Source organism: Amblyomma mixtum, chromosome 4 (genome assembly GCF_055824585.1).
Source record: "Amblyomma mixtum isolate Tamu chromosome 4, ASM5582458v1, whole genome shotgun sequence".
Lineage (NCBI taxonomy): Eukaryota > Metazoa > Arthropoda > Arachnida > Ixodida > Ixodidae > Amblyomma > Amblyomma mixtum.
In genome coordinates, this window is record NC_143015.1 from 49,254,804 (window position 1) to 49,276,732 (window position 21,929).

At 49.7% G+C, this 21,929-nt stretch overlaps 1 pseudogene; it reads left to right on the forward strand.

Moving 5' to 3' along the window:
- Positions 1-4,931: 4,931 nt before the first annotated feature.
- LOC149346454 (uncharacterized) lies at positions 4,932-5,943 on the forward strand (annotated as a pseudogene).
- The last annotated feature ends 15,986 nt before the right edge of the window (positions 5,944-21,929 follow it).

Genomic DNA, 21,929 nt, shown 5'->3' on the forward strand with positions numbered 1-21,929 from the left:
GAAATAGCACAGCCGGCAGCCACCCGCCATATTTCCACTGCTGCGTCGAGGCATACAAGCCGGTGTCTTACGAGGCCCGTAATGGCACCGTGTCGCGCGCCTGTGTCACCATCTGGTCTCAACCGGAAGAACTGCGCGCTGTAAACGGTCTATAGGCCGTGGCTGTCACCGTCGCGGAACGCTTGTCATGATGGCTTGCACATTGGCTTCTAAACTAGAACCATATGCAATTCAGTGCAAATTCTGTTGGACTTGCTAACAAGGTTGGTGAACACCGAGAACGCATTCGCTTCGACGCGGGGGTCTTATTCCTCCAAGAACTAAACTCTTCCCCAGGAATCAACTCTTCCCCAGGAGTTAAGCAACACCATCCATTCCAGATCACCGCACGTGTTTGCCAGGTCAGAAACCAAGCAAGGCTGCTACTCATGTTCGCAGCTGCTTTGTTCAGACGGCTCTACATATGTAGACATGGAGCACCGCATAGCAAGAGTTGGTGGCCGTAAAGGTGGAACTTTCTTAGTGCGCGCTTGTGCTTGTGTCGTGTTATGTGCGCCCCTACTCACGCCGGGCTCCCCGTCTTCGTCTGGGGTGGCTCACCTGGCTTCGTCATCATCCTGGCTGCCCTATTCTCATCGCTGGTAATTACAGTGCCCTTCACCGTGAGTGGAGATACCCTGCGTTCAGTGAACAGGGGCGTCTCATCCTGGGTAGGCTAACAGAGAAGCAATTTCTCTTGCTTAATTAGGTAAGGATGCCTACATGGCACAGCACCCAGCCTTGCACGCCACCGCATTCACCGACCTGGTGGCTGGGCCATCAGAGAGTTGACATCGTGAACCGGACTACTGTGGAAGTGATCACCATTCCATTCGGCTCGGCCTCGCTCCTCGCGCACCGCACCCCCTTCGACGTCAGTAAAGGGGTATATCAATAGGACGCGTTTCGCACTTCGTTAACAAGGAACGCGCTCGACCCTGTCGGCGTCCGAATACTAATGCTGAAAGCGGTTGTCATTTTATCATCATGGGTCAAGGATTCTCCTCAAGCACCCAATCTTCAGCTCATTCAGCCTTAGCAAGAACTCTAGTTTGCGCTAGTTGGGCATAGCGTCGCCAGGCATCGGTTTACGCCAGCCGACATCCGGAGTACATGTAGGCTCAGCTCGGCTACCGTCAGCTGAAAGCTGCAGCCAAACGAACACGAAAACCGCGCAAACTCTGGTTAGCGTGCTGCTCTGCGCTGGGCCCAACCACGACTACATCCTCCATCTGCGGAACTTCCCGATCAATGGAAGGCAGTGGACGTTCCTCTGACCCGACTTTCAGCGCGTGCCTCGCGTCAGGAAAATCCGCAGAAGTACTTGCGTTTGACATGGCGCAGATATTATGTTCCAGCTAGGATACGCAAACAGCTGTTGTCTCCCCATTCGTATTTCCGCCGAATGCAGGAACTTCTATCTGCTCATGTTATCTCCCATATGCAGTCTCCGTTCACTTTGGCTTAATTTATTGCTGCAATAGGTCAAGCAAAACCTGAAGACTGCCCCTGGTCCTGACGGTGTGACATGGGAGATGTTTCAAAACATAGAGGCAGCTGCCTTGGAAGCTATCCTTTGTTCATGGTTCATTAAATATGCCTGGCCGTTACAGGAGGTATTCTAGCAGTGGCTGCAAGCGTCTATCATCCCCATCCCAAAGCTAGGAAAACCTCATAACAACACATGCAAGCTTCGCCCGAATTCTCTCACGTCTACCCTGTGGAAATTGTTGAAACGTATGTTGGCGAGCCGTCTGCAGTGGTAGCTACATGTACTTCATTGGTACCATCCCTCAGAGATTGACTTTTGCCGTCGTCTTGGTGCAGAGGATGGCCTAAATCACTTATCCTCTGTGATTCTGCTCAGTAGCCGATCGACCCGTAGTCGGACAGTTCTCGAAATGCCAGTGCACAAGCGTATGACCTTTGCAGTAATGCTTGGCTCATTAAGGTGCTTCATTGGATCCACTCGCCCGCCAACAGCTGCACCTTTCTGCACACCTTTCTTGCATTTCAACTTCTAAATTCTTCATCCGCATTAGCAAAGAAAATCCTGGGATTCTCTCGGTGCACCACAAGAGTCAGTGCTAGCTCCAGTGCTTTTCAACATTTGCCTCCTACCTCTGGCATGGTGATTGAGGGACATTCCTGGCCTGCATGTGCTAATTTATGCTGATCACATTGCAGTCTCGACCACTCATCTATCTATCCAAACTCAAGCCACAAGCCACAAAAATGCTTCAACCAGTCCTCTCTCGAGCAAGGACTTCCCCCTGCTAGTAATGCTCGTGCGGTGAAACAGTGGCAAACATTTGCTACAGTCCCTCACATGCAACGCCAGGTTTCTCCCTGCGCTCACACGGAATGTGTTTCCTGAGGCATTCATTCAGGCATTGCCCAGCCTGCTCGATGTATACTTTCCCACAGCACATGTGGTTGAATACACAGCTCCCACCACACACTTTGTGAACCTCGTTTGGTGGTTGGTCTTGCATGCTTGTTCTCTGCACAGCCAGAGATACGAGTGAAAAGACCAGATAGCTCATGAGGGGCTGAAAACGCGATGTTGATACAAAATTTTTCTGATGCTCTTTTCAGCCCATGGGAAATTTTATGGAAGAACAGGATCACCTCAGTGTTTCTTGTCCCATACTTCCATAAAATTTCCCATGGGTTGAAAGAGTGTCCGAAAATTTTGGTATCCAGTTTGTGTTTTCAGCCTGCAAGAGCAACCACCAATTGGAGTTCACAGTGTGTGTAATGAGGGTTGTGTATTAAATCTATATGTCCAGTGGGAAAGTATACATCAGGCAGACTCGGCAATGCCTGAATGAACGTCGCAGATAACATGGCAAGAAGTTGCAAGCAGGCACCGGTAGCAACCTTGCTTTGTATGTGAAGGTCTGTAGCAGATGCCAGCCTCTGTTTCACAGCACGAACATTATTAGCAGGGATAAGTCAGGCATGAGCAAGAACTGCTTGAAACTCTTCTAACACATTATAAAAAAGAATAAGTGGTACAAACATTATTAGCAGGGGTAAGTCCAGGCAGGAGCAAGAACTGCTTGAAACACTTCTAACAAATTATAAAAAGAATAAGTGGTTCTCTGTCGGTATCACAGAAAAAGAGTGGCGATTTTTATCGGGAATGGAATGACGACTGGGCTTGTTTTATTTTCATATGCGCTTGCAAAAATAAATCAGCTGTAAGTTAGGCGGTAGTGTGTGTACCGTCTCATCGACCTGTGTCTCAGTTTTTACTGTTTTTTTGCTATAACACTGAATAACATGTAACAAATTTGGTAAACGCTGTAAGCGATGATGCATGATATGAATAGCGCCAGCTTGCTGTGCTAAGGGGTGCCAAGTTATGAGATTACTCACTAGTGCATAAACCATAAATCCCTGAAAGAAAAGATTTCAGTCCTGCACCTTGTATTGCAGCACCCTATAAGAACCCACAAAGCCAAGGAAGCTGACCAGAGGTCAGCTAAGCTTCTTCGTTCAAAAAAGTACTCGATTTTAAGTCACGCATATTATTTGAATAAAGTTTTTACTGCTCCTGAAATCCCAACCTTTATAGAAAAGGTCTTTCTGATTATTTCACACTCATTTACCCCTGCAAACAATCCATAGTGAGAGGGCTGCCGGGTGGATCACAGATGTTGAAACCAAGAAAGGCTCCAAGAAGGAGTCCCACTGCATTGTCCAGACTTGTCCACTCCTCTCTGTCGACTGCAAGGGCAAGTAGGTGGATGTCGCCCAAACCTGAGCCTGCATGGGAACAAAATTACTAGCACGTAATACTACTGAGTCAAAAGTTTTGCTGTGTAATTCCAAGACTAGCACAGACTACGCATACGCCAAGCTTGGTGCCATAGGAAAGACATCAGAAATTATACTCGGTTCACCCTTAAGGTTACAGGGCAGCGAAGGCTCTCGGTCTAGCCTGATCTTTTGCTTTCGAATATGTATTCCTAACAAGATGCTCGCTCTAGAAAATCGCGGCCCGCTTGCACGAAGCTATCACAGCTTGCTGCAGGCACACCGGACCTCGGAATTATCACGTCAAACTACGGCCAGTCCAGCAGGAACATACAACAACCAGTGGGCCGACCGCCGCCGCCTCGCACGGCTGCAGTGTTAGGAGCCGGGGCGAGTACAGCCGACAGAAGAGCTGCAGGACAGTTCCGGACAGACGAAATAGGCGCGGCAGAGCGCGAAAGTAAACGATACAGGCGTGCTCGAGATGTCCCCGAAAAAAACGAAGGGGAAGGCGAACGCACCTAGTGCAGGTAGAAGCAATACGGCAGCGAACACGCGGGATCATCGCGATGCGGGCCGATCGAGCCCCTGCGGCTGTTCTAAAAACTGGAGGCAAGCCACGTCTTGAGCAATACGATGCGTGGAACAGTAAGAGTTTTAAAAACAGTGAGGACGATTTAATTTGAAAGCCGAATACGTACCGAAGGAGCACTATGGGGTAATAGCTGTCACACCACATCTTACCAGCCGCGCGACCAGCAGTCTAAGCAGACCCGCAAAAGCACGACAGCGCGTTGTTTACAACAGCCACAAGCGCGCGACCGGCTCGAGTGTTCCCTTACCTGTGTGTAGAAGCATACAAGGCCACCTCTCGCATTAGGAAGGAGCGGGCTCACAGGGAACGCACAGAAGAAAGTTTGCAGAGATGCAGAGTTCGCAGTGTCGGCATTTGGCATGGAAATTGGGATATTACACCGCCGGCGTTCGCGAGTCTGCAGTGGACAACCGTGCCATCGAACTACTTGGGTGTGCCTCTAGAGCACTATGCCAAGAGCGATGATTTCTGGAATGAGGTGACACCAATAGTAAAAGAAAAAGCAAGGTCATGGTAAGGACGATAATTGTCGATGTTTGCGAGGGCGACAGTTTGCAACATTTTCTTAATCGCCAAGGTGTGGTATGTTTTGCTGTTTTTGGCTATGTCGCGAGTAAATGTGCAAATAATGCACAGGGTGTTTGCTGTGTTTATCTGGAGTTCAAGTTGGGAGAGGGTCAAAAGAACTACTTTGTTTCGAACTGTTCAAGATGGCGGTCTTGGTCTCGCGCATTTGTTTGTCCGCCAGCTTGTGTCCCGATTTATGTTTGTGAGGGATCAGAACGACCCCTTTTTGCGTTCAATGATGCAAGTACGACTGAGCAGTGCTCTGCCCGATTTTGTAGTGTCTACTGTAAGATTGTCAGCTTATGGTGCTAGAGGTTACCTGAAAGAAGTTGTGGACTCTGTGCGATTCCTGAAGGTGCGGTTTTCACTGGAGTACCTCAGCACTGTAAAGAGGAACAAACTGTACAGAGATCTAATAGACATCATAATGCCTGTGCCTCTGTATCGTACAATAAACTCTGGAGGCCCAGGGCAAGATGTTCTCAATAGAATTAAAAAGATGCCAGTTAAGGCAAGCACAAAAACATTCGTTTTCAAACTGCATACGAGTACTTTGCCGGTTAAGACGTGGCTTGCGGACAAAGGTATATTTGTGCCATGGACAACGAACTGCTTGCTTTGCAAGAAGCCTGAAACCATAGAACATGTGTTCATTGAATGCTGGGACCCAATTTTTTTATTGGGATGTTTTACAACGTACGCTTAAGAAAGAGTTACCCATATCACCAATTGGCATTCGGCACTTACCGGTAGACAAAGATGACACAGGTGTCCCTTATGACATGATCATGCTCCTGGGCCTGCATAGTTTATGGAAAACTCGAATGGCTGTCCGTAATGGAGATGTTATTATTCGATCTGTCAGGGAGAACTTTGTGGAGAGTTTATGTTACTTGCGAGATGTGTACCAAGCACAGGCGCACCCGCCTGTATGGTTGAGTGTGCTTCATGAATTGGTGCAACTGAATAGATTTTAACTTGTGACCGGCCAAAGCAGGCCGAGTTCTTTTAGCAATGTATCGTGCTTGGTGAAATAAAAAGGTTTTAAAAAAGAAAAATGCATGGCGGAGTGGATAGCATGCTCGTCTCGCACGCCGAAGACCGGGGTTCGATTCCCGAGCTCGACCAATGTCCTTCTCGGTTTTATTTATTTATATGGCCTGACTAGAAAAGGTAATTAGGGTAATTGGATATTTAAGCAATTAACTACGCTCTGTCCCACTTGGAGCATCACTATACGATCCCTTCAATTGGTTGCATGGTTACTTGCCAAATACAATTGGCCCCGTTTGAAATTCGCGCACTGTGACGTCACCACCGTTTCGACCAATTGAAAAGCGTGACATTTGTCTCGACAACTCCTGCTTACAACGATGAGACATTAAAGGCTTTCGCCTTAAAAAATGGCCTGGCTTAGCTTACGGTTAAGCCTAGGATGCGAAGCATATTAGCCTAAAAAATTAAACAATACCTGGCTATACCTGGTTAGCCATTTCATAGACAAGAACAACTCATGTGTTACTCTGCTTCTTCCTTTATTTTTCTCAAACCAATAAATACTCTATGATGATCAGTAAAGTAATTCGTTTCTCACGTTGCTTCTTCCGATAAGCACGCTCCTTTACAAGGCGCTGTTCCCGCTGTTCATTAGTTTCTTCAGCACGCATTTTCCGTTTGGTAGCATTTCGCCGCTCGAATTGAGTAGAAGTACTCGAGCTTCATCCTTCACCTCGGCATCGGTTGTCGAACGCTGCCGTCTAGCTGCATACTGTGCACGTCGCCTGGCAAGCCGTACTTCTCGTTCTTCTCCCGTTCCCGTGGCTCTTTGTAACTTGCGCTTTGCGGTCTGGCGAGCCGCCCTGTCCCTGGCCGACATCTCGCTGCTCAACTGGCTCAACGAGTGCGTCGCCTTTTGCGAGATGTCAGTATCTCCTAGTGGTAGGAGCGGGAGTTAGGCCGCCGGCGGAGGCTGCGCGTCCGCAAGCGAGCGCACGAGGCCCCAGCTTTCACAGCTCTTGCGACGTCATATCACGTGGTGCGCCGATGAAGGTCATGTGGTAGCTACGCGGCCGTACGCGGCGCAGCAAGGAAGAGCTCGGTTGTGCGAGTAATATGCTTCGCATAAAAATGGCCTGGCTTAGCTCGTGGTTAAGCCTAGGATGCGAAGCATACCGCCGGCGGAGGCTGCGCGTCCGCAAGCGAGCGCACGAGTTGAGCCCCAGCTTTCACAGCTGTTGTGACGTCAGCGCCCCTAGCGGAAGGAGCGGTAGTTAGGCCGCCGGTGGAGTCTGCGCGTCCGCAAGCGAGCGCACGAGTTGAGCCCCAGCTTTCACAGCTGTTGTGACGTCATACCACGTGGTGCGCCGATGAGGGTCAAGTGGTAGCTACGCGGCCGCGCGCGGCGCAGCAAGGAAGAGCTCGGTTGTGCGGCTAGTATGCTTCGCGTAAAAACAAGGCCCGCGCACACCGACCACGCCAAGATCGCACGAGGAGGCCAAAAATGCTTCGCACGCAGAGTCCGCGCGACGCCAAACGCGACCGCATCGCGATAGGTCATTGGTCGTATCACGTTTGCGAAGAGCTAATCAGAAGGCCGAGAATTTTGTTTATTTTTTGCGCTCCCCGTTGCTCTGCCCTCTCCCCCTGATTCACGCCGAAGGAAGTCTTTTCGGAATACACTGAGGACCCGTCAAAATTGACCAAAGGATGACCGTCAAAGTGACGGCTAGTTTTTACAGTGCGTCTGTAAGAAAAGCGCATGACACTAGGACGGCTGATAAGCTGCGTTTACATGTACGCGAGAGCAGCGCATCATGTCAACTTTCTCGTGGATCCCACTCATGAAAACAGGTAAAATGCGCCAGGAAAATGCACTAATCCCACAGGCAGGGCGCAGACCGGCAAGTGCAAGTCGAGTGCTGGGGTGAATAGAAACAGGTGCTCGTAGGGTGCCTAGATGTGCGTGCGCTTCTCTCAGCTCTCCCCTCCCGCACATCGAGACAGCCTAGTTTCGGGGCACCCTCTTCCGCCCTGGGCGCCTACACAATACCTTCTCGGAAGGAAAACAAAGCAGACCACGCTCAAGTTGTGACCACCTGTCTCCCCCTCCCCCTACTTCCGCGTGCCGTATGCTTATATGCGAACATGGGGTCTCCCCTGCGCGAGGAAATTTCGGGAAAAGAAAATGCATCACCAACTAGCCCCGCCACTGGGAATTACGATGCGCTATTGCGGTATTTGTGTAAACGCGGAGCTCTTCTCAGAGAGCCTTCGTTCTCGCCCAACTAATTCTTCTTCAAGCTACAGGAGGGCTAATGCCCCATTAATCTCCATATTTCAGAAAAAGCTTTCCAACATAGCTTCGCGACTGGAGAACGGGGATCAAGACTTTTTATTTTTGCTTATCTAACCCACCCTTTTTTCCGCTCCTAGACTGCTCTCAATGTCGTAGGCAGTGCGACGCTGCCTACGAAGGTCATGTGGTAGCTATGTGGTCCAATACTGCCAGCTTCTAAAAATGGCACAGCCAAGACAGGAAAAACATTCGAGAATCTGTTCCAATACTGCCAGCTTCAAAATATGGCTGAGCCAACGCAGGGAAAACGTCCGAGAATCTGGTCCAATACTGCCAACTTCTAGAAATGGGTTATCCAAGGCGGGGAAAACGCCCGAGAAACTGCTCCAATACTGCCAACTTCTAAAAATGGCTGAGCCAAGGCAGGGAAAACGCCCGAGAAAATGGTCCAATACTGCCAACTTCTAAAAATGGCTGAGCCATGACAGGGAAAACGCCTGAGAAACTGGTCCCATACTGCCAACTTCTAAAAATGGCTGAGCCAAGGCGGGGAAAACGCCCGAGAAACTGGCCCATGCTGCCAACTTTTGAAAATGGCTGACCCAAGGCGGGGAGAACATTGGCAACGCGGGGCCTTCATAGGACCGTAGTTTGCCAACTCAATTCCTAAATTGGACCACTGTCATGTGCTGCTTGGGATATGACTTGAAAAGGTTGAGGGCATGGCCACGTATACCGTAATGTTCAAGTTTGGCAAAGAGGGTGTTATGATTGAGGGTATCAAACGCCTTGCTGAAATCTACGAAGATCCCAAGAGTGAGCTTCTGGGGTTCAATATTACCTAATATATATTCTTTTTGATCAGGTAATGCGTGTTCCGTTGATTTGTTCTTGGTAAACCTGTATTGGCAGTCATTTATAATAATGTGCATTAGAAGGAAATTTTCAGTTCGATGACGAATTACGCGTTCTAGCCCCTTGGTGAAGAAAGGTAAGACAGATATGGGCCTGTAATTACTTAAATTATTTCTATCTCCCGTTTTGAACATTACTGCCACCCTAGCAAGTTTCATATCAGCAGGAAAGTGGGCTGTAGACAGCGTTGTGTTATATATATATGCGTTAAGCAGGGAACTATTGAAGGCCGGACATACTTTATTGGGCGACTCTGGAGATCGCAAGAGTCTAAGCATGTCGTGTCTCTCAAGTTTTTTAGAACAGAGTACACTTCATTCTCATCTGTAGGTTCAAAGAAGAGGGAGTGTGGAATTCTATCACCCAGGCATTTTGAGAAGTCGGGCCTGGGATACCGACTGTCAACGGTAGTAAAAAATATATTAAAAGCACCGGCCAAACGCGACCCACTCAGGTTAATGCCATCAACGGCTAAACTTGCCATGTTATTTGGATGTAAAATTCTGTTCAAAAGTAGATTAAGGCACCTCCATTTTTCTTTAGGGCGATTGGAGAGTTCCTTATCAAAAAGGTTATTGTGGTAAGTCGTCCTAGCTGTCTTGAGTTCTTTGTTCAAAGAGTTCCGAAATGCTTTAAAACGGGTCAATAGTGAAGTATCCCTAGTCCTAATAAATTCAGCTAATATCCCGTGCTTCTTTTTTACAAGTCGTATTGGTCTTGGGGACGTCCATGGTTTGCGAGCGTTTTTCGGCAGTTTTACTTCTACTGTAGGAAAACATTCGTAATATATTGGTACAAAGAGTCTAAAGAAAGCTGTATAGGCAGCATCCGAGTTGGTGCTTAACAAAACAGGTTCCCATTCTTCTAGCTCTATGCGACTTCTAAATGTTTCAAGGTTTCAAGGTCACTGATGTCTACTGCGAAACGCCCTGCGGTGAGAGGCATATCATAATTTGTGATGAAAAGGTCAATAATGGTAGATGAAGTGGAAGTTATGCGTGTTGGGCTGTTTATAACGTTCTGGAAGCTAGCGGCTTGAAGCAATATTGTGAATTCTTGTTGTGCAGGACTCTTAACACCCATGTCTGTATTAAAATTCCCTCCTATTCAAGATAAGAAATTATGTGACAAAAAAGCAATTTCTGTTTCAAAAACACGAAGGAAATCATTGATGTTGCCTTGTGGTGGGCGGTAAACGACGGTAAATGATTGACGGCTAGATTGGACTCTAAGCATTTGAACATTCTCCTCGCTCAAACTGTGTTCTGATAAAATATGGCACGAATATCTTTTTCACTAGAAGGGCGACGCCCCCACCACGTTTTGAGCTTCGGTTAAGAAAGAATGTATTATAGCCTGCAAATCGAATAACGTCACTATCGTAGCGATACCATTTTTCAGATAGCATGATTACGTCAAATGTACACTTAAGACTTGACAAAAAACTGTTCAGATGATCCGTCTTATTTAAAGCACACTGCATGTTCAAGTGTAGGATTTGCAAACATTTACCGCGCTTATTGTTCCTTAGAGAGCAGTTGAACTCCTATGGTGTGAAAAGGGGCGTCTCTTCCATATCAGTCTAAGAAACGGAAAAAAGATGCATCTGCTGAGCGACCATTTACTATTCCATTTTTGACAAATCATCGTGCAAATACAGGCGAATGACATTGGATCCATCAGTTTTTCATGCGTAAACAGCCCCATTTCTTGTCCACACGCACTTCAAGTCAACTTCGTTTTTATTTGCTATTGCCGCTCCAAGAAGTTTTATTTGTTTTCGTGCCTTAGGTGTTCGTTGATATAGATTGAAGCCGTGCCTTCCAGTCCAACATCCTCGAGAGTCAGCCGCATCTTTTTTTATTTCTGCAGCATGTTGTCACGCCTGGCTTTCGATTTGAACCTAACAACAATGTTAGATTTGGCGGAGGTCCGAGTGGGAACGCGGTGGCAGGCCTCAACACCCAAGTCTGTAATTGGTTTTTTGACTGCATCATGAAGTTTTGACAGGATCAGAGTGACATTTTCTTCCGCATTCTCTTGGGCACCTTGAATTTCGATGTGCTTTCTGAAGTATTGTTCACATTGAACAAGCCTTATCTCAAGATCTCGAGACTTTTTTTTTCTAAGGAAGCACATCGGGAGTCGAGCTCCTAATTTTCAATCATTAGTTCCGAGTGTTCCTCCACTTCTAGCTGCAATTTTTTCTCTAGTTCCTCTATGTCCTGCGTATACTCAATGCTGTGAGTCGGTTCCATCTGCTCCGTTTTGACCTCGCGGATTTCGTTCCGCAGGCCGCGTTCGGAAGATTCAAGTAACGTCTTCACCTCTCTTTGAAATTCCTCCTTAAGCTTCACGAGCTCGTTACGGAATTCCTATTTTAATTTTGCAATATCCTTAGCCAATCTAGCACACACACACACAAACACTCGTACACTTGTGCTTGGCAGCAGCGATGACAACGAAAGGCGTCAGAAAAGTTTGCTTTTACGAACACTACCCTGCAGAAGGAAGCAGGGGAGCGCGTTAGGCGTGGAAAGAGAAGTTTTTTTTTTTCTAAACCAACAAAAATACAAAAGAAACGGTTGAACTCAAAGCTCTGATCATTCAAGCATATGCGCAGGGACGCTGCACTGAGCACGTCAGTAGGGCAGTAATGAGGCCGACACTCGACCGCCGCGAAGGGCGATGAAGTACGTCGACCACTTGCGCAAAAACTCAGCCTCGCTCATTGACAGTGCGTCCACGCATGCTTGCTCAAAGAGGCACGTGCGGAGGTGCTGCAACATCGGAAACATCGCTCTTTGCGGACGGCCATTTAAGAAAGCCACTCCGCGCTGCCGCCACAAAACGAACATGCCGACACACAAGAGTATATTTGCAAACATTTCGCGTGAACTAGTGCGCGCTTCTAGGCGGGTTACAAACATGCGTGACACTAGTATCCAAAAGGTGCGCGCCACTACACAGTCGAACATTGCGCGCCGCAATGTTTCTAAGAGACCGCATTGCGGGCATCGGGCGGAGGGCGCCACGCCCCACGCCGCAAGGCGGTCTCTTGTGGGCAGGACCCGCCAGCCTCGCAACCAGCCGAAGTCCCTGATATCTGCAGGAAGTGCCGGTGAGGTCAGTTGACGCCACCGCGCCCGTCTCGTTTTCTGGAGTTTTTCGCGGGTGAGCTCTGCTACCGCCAGTGCCTCACACATCCTGGAGGGCAGGGTTTCATCAACATCCAGATCGGGCACGCTGGCAGACAACCACGCCAGTGTGCGACGCACGTTAACAACAAATGCCGGTGGCTGCTTGGCTGTTGGTCCAACCACGTGTTGTGTAAAAAACACATTACGCGCTGTACCCAGGAAATATGCTAGGAGTGTTCTCCCGGGATAGTCTGGTTTGAGCACAAGATCGCGTACACCTCTCAAGGCGAGCACATTACACATGGTGCGGATGCAAGGTACACTGAACCCACGCATGTACGACGGAAGGAGAATGAACAACCGTGACACAAGCTCGGTTTTGCCTGCCCAAACGAAATGAAAACAGGCCGTGGTTAGCATGCGTGCAAACGTGCGCGGTGAGGTTGCGACGCGGGCTCCAGAAAAGCATGCGGCTAGGACTGTGGACTTCACAATATAGCGGCGATCTGCCATTGAAAGGCGGCAAGTTGACGCCACCGAGAGCCGTTTCTCAGCGTTCGTGCGGAGGTTAGTCCAGGTTTCGCGGGCTACTTCTCGGCTGGCGAGGAATACTACTTGCAGGACTTTAACTCCCTGCACCCACTCCACCTCGCCCGCAAGGTTCGGTGTGAAGGTGCCAAACCTTAGCGCCTTGCTTTTGGCCTTGTTCAATACGGTCCTGGATATCTGGCCATAATCGTGAAACAGCCGCAAAAAAAAGAGGCGTAGCTATCCTCGCCCTTGAGAAAAAGCGACACGTCGTCGGCGTAGGCCGAAGCTTTGATTTGGCCCTCACCAGGCAGAGGGAAGCCGCGAATGGATGGGCTGTCGTTAATGCGCCGGATCAGTGGATCCAGACATAACACGAAGAACGTTGGGGAGATAGGGCATCCTTACCTTATGCCCCGGGTGACTGAGAAGGGAGCGCATTGGTGGCCGTTTACGTAGAGACGAGCGGTCAGGTCCGCGTAAAGTAAGCGCAGCCTGTTGACGATTAGCGGTGGAGATCTGAAGGCTTCGAGGACCCCGAACAGATGCGAGTGTTCCACCCGATCGAAGGCTTTCGCCTGATCAAGCGATACAAAGCACCCGGTGAAGCCCGTCCTGCTGGCAAAAGTGAACAGGTCTCTTGTGAGTGCCAAATGCAGCAAACACAGAGCGGTCAGGCACGATGCTGGTTTGAGCCCGGTGAATTAGGTGAGGCATAATCGTCCGCATTCTTCTGTTCAGTAAAGATGCGATGAATTTGTACTCTGCGTATAAGAGGCTTATGGGCCGCCATGCTTGCGGGTCGGAGGGGTCACCGCCCGCTTTCGGAATGAGTATGATGCGACATTCGCGGAAAGAGTTTAGACGTAACCCATCCGCGAGGAAGCCGTTGACCATCTTTAGCAGCGCTCCTTTGGTGTGGTAAAAAAACTGAGTAAAAACTTGTTGGAATGCCGTCTGGACCGGGGGCAGAGGCTGCATTCACACTCTGCAGGATGGCGTGCAGCTCTTGGCTTGTGGCTGGTGCGCAAAGGTTTTCATGCAGCTCTTGAGCTACTCGTGGCAAGTTTCCAAAAAACATTTGTAGAAGCCCGTCATAACCATCTGAAGATGTAGCAAACTGCCTGTAGAGAACAGGTCGAGAAATGGCTTGCGAAGATCGTGCAGATATCGGATGGGGTTTTGCTTTGGGTGCCGTTTGGGAGTGTCACGAAAGGCACAGTAGCGGGAGCGAATTCCTCTGCCGTGCCTGCGCGTACGTGTCGTAGCACAGCCGGGTCTCATATAGGCCGCCCGAGCGGGTGTGAGCGACTAGCTGCCCGTGATGACTGGCAGAGCAACACGTCGTAACGTGCTTTAAGTAGGCTCAGGTAATCGCTCATGGCAAAGGTTAAGGGTGCTCCCCTCTGCACTATACGGATGCGCTTGAGGGTGTCATTCAGTGCATGAGTTACCCAGCGTCTGTGTTCTTGGCCGGCCGCCACCAGAGTTGCCTGCCAACGAGTCCTGAGTGTGTCCCATGAATCAGTTGCAACGAAGCTCTTGCACGATGCGGGCAACGCCGTACGTAGCGACGCCACGCTTTCCGGGTCTGCTAGTAGGCTCGTGTCCATACGCCATGTGCACGTAACAGTACGTGGGGTGTCCTCACCAAAGTCGAGCCTGACTGACAAGGGGTGGTGATCGGAAATCACCGGCGTACCTGGAGGGAACGCGAGAAGCTCCTAGCTGGCGACAAAAGTAGAGAGCTCTGGTGGAAAATAGAATTTGTCTATCCGACTGGCGTACTGTGCTCTCTCCCACGGCGCTCCAAAGGCATCCCCGTGAAGCTGTACCCACGCGTCAGACAAGCGGAACTGAGTCACGAGATCGAAGAGGCACCGGAATAACGGCGACCGTGACCCTGTCCGCGGACGTCACGGTCAATGTTAAGAACACAATTGAAGTCATCGACTATAAAAGTGGGGTAAGGATCAAGGAGGAATGAGTCGACGCGTTAAAAAAAAATCGGAACTACTAGACTGCCGTGCTGGCGCGTATACAACCAACGCAGGTACCCGCCGCTGGTTTAGTGTGAAATCGACCACAAGAGTGCGGTCATCCAGCCCGAAAGTGCAATAAGCACCCGCGCGCAGGCAGGGGTTTACAAAAACGACACGAACACCGCGCATATGAAACGAAAATTAAGCAAAAACAGAAAACCGGTTAGTGAAATTCTGCACATCAAGCGAAGTACGAAAATTGCACTCCTGTAAAAACAGGATATCGACGCCCTTAGCCCTGGCAAAGCGCATCACCTCTCTCTGTCTGTCTACGCATTGAAATCCCCGAACATTCAGGGAGAGTAGATGCACAACCGCCATGACTGCCAAGAGCAACGACGGCATAACATACAACCTAAAGAGCGCTGCCATGGGCGGCGCTTGACGCCCGCGGCACTTTATTGCTACAACGTTAATTAACCGTCCCTTCGGATTCCGATGATTGGGGGTAGGCACGTTTGAAGTCGAGTCTGGAAAAGTCCATTGTTTCGGGGTCGTCGACGCTTGGGACCTCGCTCACCGGTTGCTGCGTGGTCTTGGCGACGCTCGCAGCTGAAGCTGATGCCAACGCTGGGGTCGTCGACGGGAGGGTGTGGCTGGCTGGTGACGGGAAGCGCGCGTCGTCCGCACCTCGAGGAGTCGTCGGCCCTGACACCTGCCCGCACGTCAAGTCGCCTGTCGGGCGTAGCCGCGTGCCTTTGTCCGGTACCTCCTCCAGGTCGCCGGACGTTTCGCTCGACTCGTCGCTGCTCACGGTGTCCTAGGTGTCTGTGCCGGGAAGCGGCGGCAAGGGTTCCGCAAAAACAGCACCGAACGGCTCCACCTCGTTTCCAGGCGTCCCCTCGCGCTGCTCCTTCACGGGCACCTCCGTCGCGGGGGCGAGCTCAGGCTCCCTCGGGAGGCTGCTCGTTGGGTTCGCGTCGGCCGCCGCATACGACCGTGGCCGCAGGCAGTCCGCTGTGGCGTGGCTTCCACCGCAGCGCCTGCAAGCCGCTTCGCATCCGGCCGTGTCGTGGCCGAACAACGCACCGCGGCGTTCGACACGCCGCGCCGATGTGCCCGTCCTGCCCGCAGCGGGAACACACCTTCAGGACGCCTCGGTAGTCGAACATGACGCGGTGGCCCTGGACGGTCAGGAAGTTCGGCACCGCCTGCTTCATCTCGATCCGGACCACGCGCGTCCCCTTGCCGACGTGACGACGGCCCTTGAGGACGGGATGGGTGATGTCCAGCACCTTGCCGTAAGAGCTCAGTGCCGCCACCAGCGCCGCGTCTCCCACGAACAGCGGCAAACGAAAAGCCGTCACATGGACCACGGCAGGACCCACGCAGGCTACTGGGACGGAAGTGCCGTTCATGTTGAAGGCGCCTTCCACTAGCATCTTCTCTGCCGCTGCAGTGGAGGCCAAGGCGACGCAGAACTTCATGCCTCCATGGTGCTCGAGGCTCTCTAGCCCTTTCGGGCCGACAACCGACTCGATGCCGTCGACGATGTCGTCAGCCGTCGTGTCGGAAGTAACTGTAAACTGGAAACAGGGCGCCTTTGGGGGCGGCGCACGGAACACAGGAGGGTCAGCAGGTCCCGGTCCTCCCATGATGTCAAGGGCGGCCGACTGGGCTGCTGCTTGCACGAAGGTCACGAAGTTTCCCGAGCACCGGCAAAGGCACGGCGCCCGCGCTGGAAGACTGGTTGCGGAACACCGGGGTCGCAGTGGATCCGAGGGCAGCCTGCACTTGCCGAAACTTCTCAGCAAGCCAGCGCCGAAAAAACTTCGCTGGGTCTGGACGAGCTTGGGCGTAGCAACTATGTGCTACATATGTAGCAGGCGCCGCTCCACCGGAAACCAGGACTGAAGACCACGTGCGCTGCTGACGAGTATCGCCTACTGACGCCTGTTGGCGTTGATTCCGTGGTTGATCGTGCTGACGAAGCACGATAATACGCCGGCGTACGTCGGGCAGCTCGTGCACCTGGCAAAAGTAGTCTGCAGAAGGAAGCGGGGGAGCGCGTTAGGCGTGTCTCGCAAGCTGTCGCCCCTACTGCCAAGTTAGGCCACATGCTTATGCTTGGCTTGCCAATTCCACTTAAATTGAAGTCTGAAGTTCCTGTTTTATAGGGGAGTGCAAGATGTCACGTCAGTCGTAGATGACGCTGAACTGTTGATGTCATGATCAACAGGAAAAGGACTGCAGGGTGTCGCTGATACCGACGAAGCCGTCAAGATTCCATCAGTCGGTGTATCAATCGGTGAGGCATCTTACTTCTATGGCGATCCAGCAAAGACCCACTAGAAAAGGCTGCATCAAGGACAGGAATCTCACGCTAGGCACAGTGCTTATGTTTAGCCCGCTGTGCCCACTGAACTCGAGAGCTTGCAGATCTCCTTTAAAGAGGAGTGCGTTGACGTCATACGATCAGCATACGACGCTAAACTGGCGATGGCGCGGCCCACAAAAAAAGGAAAAACAGGTTGTGGCTGATACCGATGGAGCAGCCAAGTACGCATCACTGGTTTCATCAATCGTTGATTCATAATACTGAGTTGGCATTTCGGCAAGGCCACGTAGGAAAACCTGCATGAAGCACAGGAAGCGCTAGGTAGGCCACATGCTTATGCTCGACCCGCCATGCACTCTGAACTCGAATGCTTGCAGATCCCATTTTAGAGCTGAGTGCGTTGACGTCAGGCCACTGGTATTTGGCGCAATCCACAGGAAAGGAGCAACAGGGTGTCAGTGATAGCAACGAAGCCAAAAAGTATCCATCAATCGTTGATCCATCTAGCTGCGATGACGTTGCGGTAAGGCGAACTAGAAAAACTTGCGTAAAGCACAGGAAGCGCAAGTTAGGCCACGCGCTTATGCTTCTCCCTCCGTGTCCACTGAATTCGATGGCTTGCAGAACCTCTTTTACAGCGGAGTGCGTTGACGTCACGCCACTAATATACGGCGCTAAACTGGTGATGCATGATCCACAGGGAAAGAGCACCAGGGTGTCGGTGATACCGACGAAGCCGGCTAGTATGCATCAATCGATCCATCTAGTGCAATTGTGTTGCGGCAAGGCAAACCAGAAAAACCTGCATGAAGCACAGGAAGCGCAAATCGAAGGCTTGCAGATCCCCTTTTACAGCGGAGTGCGTTGACGTCACGACACTGGTATATGGCGCTAAACTGGTGATGGAGCGATCCACAAGAATTGAGCAACAGGTTGTCACTGATACCAGCCAAGCCGGCAAGCATACATCAATTGTAGGTCCATCTAGCTGCGATCGCGTTGCGGTAAGGCAAACTAGAAACACCTGCGTGAAACACAGGAAGCGCAAGCTAAGCCACATGCTTATATTTGGCCCGCCCTGCCCAAGCATAAAGCGAAACGTACTAGCTTGATTGAAAGCAAAGCTTTAGTCTGCCGAAGAGGACCACGAAAAAGAAAATTAAGTTGAAACGTTGCTTTCACCTTCGGATTTCAGTTCCTGCAGCTAACCGTGCGTCGGAAAAACTGGGGATATCGGCAGTGTCGTCTTTCTCAGTGGTGCGCCCTGGTGGGAAAATAGGCCGCTCAGCAGCGACGTAGGTCACGTGACCCAATGATCACAGCCAAACCTGACAACCATGCCAGGTCACTGTTATATTAGGAAATGGTCGCGAGTGGTTGCTGGGAGGGAGAAACCTTGTTCTCACAAGCGTCGCAGAAAACTGAAACTGCCAACTGCCGGGGCGGTGGCATTATGATTAACGGCGGCACAAGTGCGCCAGAAGTGGTCTGGGGACTCCCCGCATTTCGTGAATGCGATGCAGATAATGATGAATGTCTGCATAGTTATATCCGTATAGGATCCCAGACCGACGTAGGGACAAGTTAACACTATGAAATCATATCTTTAACACGGACCTTAAGTGGTCCCCAAAGTGCTTATGATGCAGATTCATGAGGGTGTGCTCCACCTGTATTCGCTTCTAAACTAATATCACAGAGCCCCTATGGCTGTAGGCGTCACAAGTGTGAATCAAGGGCCGGAAAATTTGTTAAAGACAATTTTATCAGCAATAAATGGTATTGTAGTGTAGTGTAGTCTTCGAAGGCGCTGCGTCGCGAACGGCTAGCGGTACGCCTCGGTTCAGTCCAGCGGCAGCGATCAGCGCACACACACGAGCATCGGCGCCGTTGTCTTCGTCCTCTTCTTCCTTAAGCCAGCCACTGAGGATTCGGGAGCCGAAGGCCTGTCTTACAGTATATTTACTGCCGAAAGATCAATAACCTACCCTTAAAAAGCGGTAGAATCAATACTACTGGTAACAAACAGAGATCAGATGTTTCTCGCCATTTGTATCTGTCGGTAGTTTAATAATAGTCATTCAGGACTGTCATTAAACAATTCAGACCACTTGGTGATCTTTATAATGTACTGTGAGCGTATTGCACAAAAGAGTTGTAGCTTTTCGTCTTCAGTTAACAATTGCAGTCGCGCAGGCTTTTCGGTATGCAACCCTCGGCTCCGTTGCCAAATGCCAAAGCAAGTAGCCCGCCGCAGTGCTCAGCGATTATCGCTTAAGCGCTGAATGCACGGTTAATTTTCATGTAAACTGACAGGATTGTCGAAGGTATCAAAACTGCCATTTTATTCCTGTGTGCAGCACCATGGAAATAATTTCGTATTGTTCTGTGGAATTTCTTCGTAGGGGTAAACCTCTACCACATTGACGTTAACTTGTGCACACCTGCAAGAAAAAGAAAGAAACACCTTAGCTTCTTACACTAGATTCGCGCAAACAGCGTTCTGCTGGAATTCAACAGTGCAATAAAATATATCAGCAGCTGTCAGAAATCTTAAACCTAGAGTGACCGACAGTGCATTAACAGAAGTTGCAGCTTTGAGCACAAAAGAAAATGATTGCTCTTTCTCCGGGATAGAAATGATCCCAAGGATAATTATCGCGATAACAAATACCGCATCATATGTCCCACAATTTAAACGGAATTATTTCAGGGTGTTGATGGGGTGATTCCAAAAAAGTAATTCTTTGTTCCGCTGCTACCTTGACGAACAAAATGGGATGCTGCAAGGCAAGTAGGTTGATAGAACAAAAGAAGCATTAAAAATACTCTCTTCAGCTCCTTTAAAGGACGTTGAGCACTATAGGTTAGCGATGAGCACTTTTTCAGAACTGTACCGAGAGTAGTGCGGCTTCATTGCTGACTCTCATAATAATGACGAAGCTCTATATCGCAAAAGCATCTGTGGCCAAAGAGCGCGACGGCAAAAGGTGTTTCGTCTCCTGAAGGAGAGGTCAGAGATCCATTTCCCAAAGGATTCTCTCTAAAGAAGCCGAGCACCAGGACAGGAGACACCTTGCTTGCGTTGTGTCACCGGTGTGTACACTAGCACCCGCCATTTCCGCATGCGAGGAGGAAGCTGAACCAACTAGTCCGCCGCTGCGGTTTGGCCGCTGAATCTATAGTCAGAATTATTGTAAAAAAGATTTTTATACCAAGGAGACAGTGATATAAACAAGTGGAGATAAAAAATTTGTTTATATTTTCTGCCATGTTTCAGAAAAAAGAATAATCATGTCGAAGAGCGAAACGCAAGCTCCTGAGCTGTAGAACGGCGCTATACATTGTGTAGGTATAGCATTACCTCTATAAAGAAACAGTTACTGCGCCTCAGAAGTACGTAATACAAAGTAAGTACAATACACTAACTCTAAAACCACTATGTTATACATATTGGAAAATTATCCTTTTCCCCTTATGACGATCACAAATATTGCGCTATGTTGGGACATAGCAGTGGCAAAATCTTGCTTCATTAGAGCCCTTAGTTTTGGAGCAAAACTTGGTAAAAAGAATTTTGATCGTGGGACTTGCGGTGGCCTACCACAGTTCAAGACACATGGCCGCACACACACCGTTAGTAAGTAAATCCAAGAGCAGTATTTGAAACGCTGGTACTAACAGCGACCTGGTACAATACGGTTCAGGTTGCTTCAACACCTAGAAAAATCCGCTTGCGCGACAGGTACCGGAAATGCATGAAAGCAACGCAGACGTACAACTGATGCCGTAAGATCAAAGAAGGTAAGTTAAAAAGTGTTTCAAGTGTCCTAGAAGCTGTCCAAATAGCGATGAAGTAAAAGATTTCAGAAAATATAAGAACGCAGATATCAGAAAAGGCCGTTAAGCGCAAAATTAGAGCTGTCCGATCAAGCAGCAGGATGTGATCGATTGCTGAAAACATTCGGGCTACGACTGAGTCACACAAGACATAATGTGAACAAACAAGGACAGTTTTCCACCACACCTCAGTAGAAAGGGAAGACGCTCATTGTGGTTATTTTATTGTCAATAGGGGCTCGGAAAAGAAAACTTGACACGCAGGGCTGGTTTGGCTAGGAGTCAGTGTGCGACAAAACAGCGAGACTTTGCATGCGCCAGTAGGCTTTTATATGCATCTCGCACTGACAAGCCTACATGTTCGGATTGTAAGGACGCATTCGTTACGTCATTGATCACGTATGGACGGCAGTAGAGGCAGTCAGACCGCGACCACGTCCAGCTCAAGTAAGAGGCCCATACAAAAATCGCATATGACCGGCTCTTGATGATTGGCCTCAAATAGCTATAAACCTTTACTATGTCTGTATAGAACCGTAGCTTCAGCCTGATTTACTTTCTTATAGAGAGCTAGGAATGGCTGCATAGTTCTGAAGCTATAGCAGAGGCATAGACTTTTCAATAGTTGCCAATAAGAAGCGCTTTGATTATGTATATACGTTCATAAGAGGTCATAAACGGACATAGCTTTTTCTATAGACGCCCATACGCCATTTTTGTGTTGGTTAGAATCAGCGAGCAAGACGAGTTTTTGTAGAGGGAAGTGCTCGTAGGGAGGTGGATATGTGAGAAGGCCCTGTGAACCGTTTCATGAGCGTGAAGGTACAGAAGCACACTGCAAAGCGCGATTCTAACTAGCTTGGCACCGGATATGAATATTCAAAAGACGAGCCCTGTGGTAGCCATAGTAAGGGCTAAGTAAGGA